Here is a 7,623-nt window from a genome sequence, read left to right as displayed (position 1 = left end):
AAAAGAAGTAAGCAGAAGATGTGAGCAGAACCATGACAATAAGAAAATACTGGAAAAGTCAAATCTATTGAAAAACATTGTACCCAGAGTGATTTACAGGCAATTTCTTTCAGATTTACAAGATATAACTTTAATGATGTGTAAATTAATCAAGAGAGAATAAAAGGATGGAGACCTAATATTTCAATCTTTTTAAAATATTTTGTTTTCCTTCTGTGTTGGATTTTTTGATTATACAAGAAATGCTTTTTTTATTTTATAAATTTATTTTTTATTGATGTTCAATTTGCCAACATATAGAATAATACCCAGTGCTCATCCCATCAAGTGCCCCCCTCAGTGCCGGTTACCCAGTCACCCCCACCCGCGCCCACCTCCCCTTCCACCACCCCTAGTTCATTTCCCAGAGTTAGGAGTCTCTCATGTTCTGTCTCCCTTTCTGATACAAGAAATGCTTTTTACAGCATTGCTAAGTTTAACTTTTCTATTTGATTTTTTAAATTTTATTTAAATTCAATTAATTAACATATATTGTATTATTATTTTTGAAGTAGAGTTCAGTGATTCATCAGTTGCATATAATACTCAGTGCTCATTAACATCAGGTACCCTCATTAATACCCATCACCCAGGTACCCCATCCCTCTACCCCTCCCCTCCAGCAACCTTCAGTTTGTTCCTATGATTAAGTGTCTCTTATGATTTGTCTCCCTCTCTGATTTCATCTTATTTTACTTTTCCCTCCCTTCCCCTATAATCCTCTGTTTTGTTTCTTAAATTCCACATAGGACTGAAAACCATGTAACTGCTTAGTTTTATTTTGCTTAGCATATACCCTCTAGTTCCATTCACATCATTGCTAATAGTAAGATTTTATTTTTTTGATGACCAAGTATGTTCCATTGTCTCTATATACACCACATCTTTTTTATACATTCATCTGCTGATGGACATCTGAGCTCTTTCCATAGTTTGGCTATTGTGGACATTGCTGCTATAAACATTGGGGTGTAAGTGCCCCTTCGGATCACTATGTTTGTATTCTTTGGGTGAATGCCTAGTAGTGCAATTGCTGGATAATAGGGTAGCTCTATTTTTAACTTTTTGAGGAACCTCCATACTATTTTCCAGAGTGGCTGCACCAGTTTGCATTCCCACCAGCAATGCAAAAGGGCTCCCCTTTCTCTGCATCTTCACCAATATCTGTCGTTTCCTGACTTCCTAATTTTAGCCATTCCAACTGGTGTGAGGTGATATCTCACTGTGGTTTCGATTTGTATTTGCCTGATGCCGAAGGAAATGTGGGGCATTTTTTCGTGTGTCTGTTGGCCATTTGTATGTCTCTTTTGGAGAAATGTCTGTTCATGTCCTCTGCTCATTTCTTGACTGGATTACTTGCTTTTTTGGGTATTGCATTTGATAAGTTGTTTACAGATCTTGGATATTAGCTCCTTATCTGATAAGACATTTGCAAATTTCTTCTCCCATTCTGTAGGTTGTCTTTTGATTTTGTTGACCGTTTCCTTCACTGTGTAAAAGCTTTTTACCTTGAGAAGTTTCCCTTGTCTTTGGAGATGTGTCTAGGAAGAAGTTGCTGCAACTGAGGTTGAAGAGGTTGCTGTCTGTGTTCTCTAGGATTTTGATAGATTCCTATCTTACATTTAGGTCTTTCATCCATTTTGAATTTATTTTTGTGTATGGTGTAAGAAAGCGGTCCAATTTCTTTCTTCTATGTGTGGTTGTCCAGTTTTTCCAACAGCATTTGTTGAAGAGACTTTTTTTCTGTTGGATATTCTTTCCTACTTTGTTGAAGATTAGTTGACCATAGGTCCGTTTGATTTCTAATCTACAGGAATTATCTTTTCTGAATCCTTTTCTCTTCCACATAAAATATTTTAATTGGTTCTAACTTAAAGTAACATGAACAAATTAAAACTTACAAGCACAGTTTGATGCATTTTTATATGTATAATCACCCATATAACCACCCCATATGAAGATATAAAATATTTCCAGCATTCAGAAAGGCTCCCTTGTGCTTCCTCACAAGCCCCTACACCCTAAAGAAAAGCATTGCTCTAACCTCTATCAACATAGGCCAGCTTGGCTTGTTGTTGTTGTTGTTTTTCTAATTCCAGTATAGTTGACATATAGTGTTATATTACTTTCAGGTGTGCAATATAGTGATTCAACAATTCTATACATTACTCAATGCTCATTGCAAGCAGACTCTAAATCCCTTTCATCTATGTCACCTTTGCTTGTTTTCAAACTTCATGTAAATGTCAATATGTATTATTCACTTAATTTAATGTCTATGAGATTCATCTGTAAATCTGTAATATAAATAGATATAACCATAGAATGCTGTTTCATATTACTGTGTACTATTCCATTGTGTGAACATACCACATTGTGCTTGTCTATTGTCCTGCAGAAGGACAAATGGATTGTTTCTAATTTGGGGCTATTGTGAATAAAACCACCATACACATTCTTGTAAAAATCTTTTAGTGGACATAGAATTTATTTCCCTTGGATTATTTCCAGAAATATAATCTCTGAGTATAGAGCAAATTATATGTTTAGCTTTGATAGGTAGATCAGTTTCCATAGTGTACTAATTACACTTTCTTAAGGAATATAAAACCATTCCAATTATTCCATGTGCTCAATTGCCTTGGTATTTTTTAAATAATTTTTAAAGATTTATTTATTTATTCAGAGAGAGAGAGAGAGAAAGGCAGAGACACAGGCAGAGGGAGAAGCAGGCTCCATGCGAAGCCCGACGTGGGACTCAATCCCAGGTCTCCAGGATCACACCCCAGGCTGCAGGAGGCGCCAAACCGCTGCGCCACCGGGGCTGCCCAATAGCCTTGGTATTATCTTTTTGTTATACTTTAGCCATTTCCTTACATTTTGTGCAATGGTATCTCCTTATGATTTCCAAACAGAGTTTACAAGAAAAATTTAAAATATCAGCCAAATTGAATTTTCTTCTTTTGTGACCAAAAGGAAACAATAACTTAATATTATAACATTAAAAAAATAGTGGTCAAAGAAGGAAATAAAAGATTATGAATAAGAATGAAAAGTGCATGGTGGCTCAGCTCCTGCTTCCAACCCACACCCCATTTCTAGAGGCCATATCAGTGAGTGAACAAACGGGAATTCTCACTGACTTTCTTAAATCCAGAGAGAATCAAAAATTTTTTTAATTTTTATTTATTTATGATAGTCACAGAGAGAGAGAGAGAGAGAGAGAGAGAGAGGGAGGGAGAGAGAGAGGCAGAGACACAGGCAGAGGGAGAAGCAAGCTCCATGCACCGGGAGCCCAATGTGGGATTCGATCCCGGGTCTCCAGGATCGCGCCCTGGGCCAACGGCAGGCGCCAAACTGCTGCGCCACCCAGGGATCCCAAGAGAATCAAATTTAATAGAAAGCCTCACCCCCTTCCCCTGCTGAGTGAGGATAAACAGAAAAATTGTTGGAGAAAAGTGGATTGAATGAACAATGAAGATAATTCTTTTTTAAGTGTGAAAAGCCACATTCACTGAACAGACAGGTACACTCAGTGTGTGTGTGTGTGTGTGTGTGTGTGTGTGTGTGTGGTCCCATGGGACTACAAGTCTCAGATCTGCAGGGAAATTCCTTGATTCTATCAGAGCAAAGGCAGTATTAGATAGGAGCACCCCCAGTAATGAGCAAGATGAAAAGTGAAACCACATATCAACAATGGAAATGTGCTAAAAAGAGTATAATCTGGAGTTAGACTGAGCAGGTGTCCATTAAAACTTCTTAGGGACAACCAGACCTTAGTTTCTTTTTTTTTTAAGATTTTATTTATTTATTCATGAGATACAGAGCGAGAGAGAGAGGCAGAGACACAGGCAGAGGGAGAAACAGGCTCCACACAGGGAGCCCGACATGGGACTCCATCCCGGGCCTCCAGGATCACGCCCTGGGCTGAAGGCAGTGCTAAACCACTGAGCCACCAGGGCTGCCCAGACCTTAGTTTCTAAATACCATTCCCCTCTAAAAGAAATGAAGTCCACTTTTTGAAGTGGTTCTAGGTCAGAGAAAGTACAAAATGTGCCTGGATCATCTTGTGCAAGAAAGCAAGAAAGTGTTCAAAGAATCTCAAACATCAAAAGACATTGGCCAAATCTGAAACAATTTCAGTATCAAAATGCATAATCATAGTAACAAGCTATTGGCCAACGAATAAAGAAGGAATCTACTACAGTGGAGCCTTGAACAATGCAGGGGTTAGGGGCATTAGGGGCACAGATTCCCACACAGTCAAAAATCCGTAGCCTACTGTTGACTGGAAGACTGAATGATAAACAGCTAATTAACACATATTTTGTGTTTTATATGTTTTATGTAGTGTGTTCTTACAATAAAGTAAGCTGGATCAAAAAAATGTTATTAAGAAAATCATAAGGAAGAGAAAATACATTTACAATACTGTACTGTGAAAAAAAATCCATGTATGAGTGGACTGCATAGTTGAAACCCATGTTGTTCAAGGGTTAATTGTATTCTATATTGATATAAATAAGTAATAGAGGAAAGAAAGGGATCTTATTTACATAAGAATGCTGATTGGTAAATATGGAAGGAAAGTTGGATTAGAGATCACTATTTTATCATCATCATCATTACCATTGTTTCAAGCAAGAATCAACTAAGACCACTGAGTAAAACTTTAGAGAGTAATAGGATACTTATATAGTTTCAATGTATCTATTATTTGAGATTATTTATAGTCTCAAAATATCTTTCCAGAAGATGGTCATTATAATACAAAGAAAAATAAGAATTTTACACTAGAGAAACCTGGCACACACCACTTTAACAGAAGAATGATCAAAGTTCATCTTTTTTTTTCAAAGTTAATCTTATTAGGAATGAACTAATCTACATCATGTGCCTCTTGATATGTCATACATTATTTCTGTGGTATTCTTGCCAAAAATGCATAACTTGAATGTAATCTTAAAAAATAGGAGACAAATTGGAATTGAAACAGTTGAAAAATAACTGGTTTGTCTTTCCTAAAAAAATGCATGCAAAAAGGGACAAACTGAGAAAGATTAAAAATTAAAGGAGAGAGAAGATTCACAAATACGGTACTATAAAAGACATTAGTAGGGCAATTGGCCAATACAGAATAAGTTCTGTAAATTCAATAGTATTGCATCAGGGTTAATTTCCTGATTTTGTTAATTGTACTGTGGTTATATTACTTTTTTTTAGGAAATTTACATATTGTATGTATATATGTATTATACATTTAGGGATAAAGGAGTATCATTTCTGCAACTTTCATATAATACCTATTACATATGATATGTAATTTATATATATATATAATGTTTCATAGATAGGTAGATAGATAGATAAAATACTCCCTCCCTCTCTGTGTGTGTGTGTGTATTTTTAGTTTTTGCTCATCTATGCATTGCAGGTGCTAGAACTAAGAAACCATCATTTCTTAAACTTCCTTGCCAGTTGAGGTCCAGATTCTGTTTTGCAAATGAGAAACACTTGAATGAAACAAGAAGAGAGAAGATAGGTAAAAGCTGTTTTTGCTCTCTTCTGGCTCTAGCTATAATAGTGGTAGCTCAACATCTCAAGCTCCTTCAGTAATGGTGAACTTGCTACTGTTCCTGATCTCAAGTAAAATATATCCCCCCCACCTTGTTTGCATCTTTAGCCCTTCCAAAAATGTTGTGATCTTTTTGCTTAAAATACCTAGAATGGGTTCTATTTTCCTACATGTTATACCAGCCAAGTTGTCATTCAAGTATAAGGCAACGAGCAGATGTGTTTAGCCATAAAAGAATTCCAAGGAAACAGTACCCCAGGGGCCCTTTTTGATGAAAAAAATGACTTGACAGTGAAATCCAGCCAAATAAGAGTTGAATAAAAATGAAGAACACAGGAAGAAAGAACCATATTTAAAAGATGGATGATTAAAAATAGAGCAGAATGACGGGATAGGAAATGCGGAGATGGGGAGTAGGGTATTTCATGCATATAGGGTGATTCTAGAAGACCATGTTGATGGGTGACATTAAGCAGAAACCTTCATGAAGTAAAGGAGTGAGCTATGGAGATATCTAAGCAATGAATTTTTTCTTTCTTTCTCTCTTTCTTTTTTTAAGATTTTAATTATTTATTTATGAGAGACACAGAGAGGCAGAGACATAGGCAGAGGGAGAAACAGGCTCCCTGCAGGCAGCCTGATGCGGGACTCAATTCCAGAACCCCAGGGATCACGACCTGAGCCAAAGGCAGACGCTCAACCACTGAGCCACCCAGGCATCGCTGAGCAATGAATTTTCAAGTCTGTTTATAAATAAAATGTGACAGACATCAAGAAAAACATTTATCCTTGCTATCTGTATTTCAGAATTGAATGAGGTGATTTTGACACCTACCACCACCTGATGGCAGCACACCCTACAGGAAAACTAAGAAGAGAGCAAGTGTGTGGTGGTAAAAAACTTAAGAGAGGCAAACATCACAAAAGAATAAAAGTTCTGTGGTTCTAGCCTCTGAATCTTAAACTTGTCAGACATATCACCGGACTTTCTGATTTCATTTTAAAAAACACCTTCACTATCTCTCGTTTACAAGTTTGGTAACTTCCAGATTCCATTCCTGTATTGTAAATGGTAAAAAAAAAAAAAAAAAAAATTGGATTTACTTACCTAAACTGTCATCTTCAAGTCTTTATTTTCAAACACATCTGCCTAAAGTGGTCGTCATTGTTCAGGGTGGAGGTGTCTTTTTATTACCCAGGCAATCCAGAAGAGGGTATAGCCAACTGAAGACCTGCTGATTTTATAGAAAGTAGAGCTCTTGTCTTTGCATTGGTTTTAGAGGATCTACCAGTGTTTCTACACCTAAATACAGAGAAGTGGTGTCTTAATTTTTCAAGTGGATGAAGGTTTATGGACAAGCCAAGCTCTGTGTGGAGTAACACTCAGGGATTTGCCTGGTCTGTTCTTCTTGACACTTCAGGTCAGAGCTTGGGGTGCCACCTCCACCAAAAGGACTTCAGGTCTCATGAAGTTTCCTTCCTAGATGCTGCCTTAGCCCCATACCCTTTTACTTATTATTCTACATTCTAATGACTTATTTTCTTGTCTCTCTTTATCTTTTGCCTGAAAGCTTTTGAGAACAAGGAATGTTATCTATCTTGTTCATAATTATATTACCACTCCTGGGCACTGTGCCTGGCACATAGTGGGTACCTAATATATATATATTTTGTTGCATGAATACATTTCTAGGATCCTTGGTCCTCTTTTAAAAAATAACTCTCTAAATGATTTCTTTTTTCATTATTAAAGAAAAAACAATTGCTTAATTCACAACTACCTTATTTTTTACACTTAAATTCTTCACTGGGTATTTCCTGAGATCAGGGCTTTCTCTTTATAACAACAATATAATTATCAAAGTCAAGATATTAGCAATGATTAGCAATCATCTAAAGATTTTGTTCAAATTTCACCAACCTTCCTGTTGATGTCCTTTGTGGCAAGAGGGGAAAAAATGTTTTTTTTTCATTGTCCAGGATTCAATCCTAAATCACAAATTGCATTT

Source organism: Canis lupus, chromosome 22 (assembly GCF_048164855.1).
Source record: "Canis lupus baileyi chromosome 22, mCanLup2.hap1, whole genome shotgun sequence".
NCBI classification, from domain to species: domain Eukaryota; kingdom Metazoa; phylum Chordata; class Mammalia; order Carnivora; family Canidae; genus Canis; species Canis lupus.
This window is presented reverse-complemented; position numbering follows the sequence as displayed.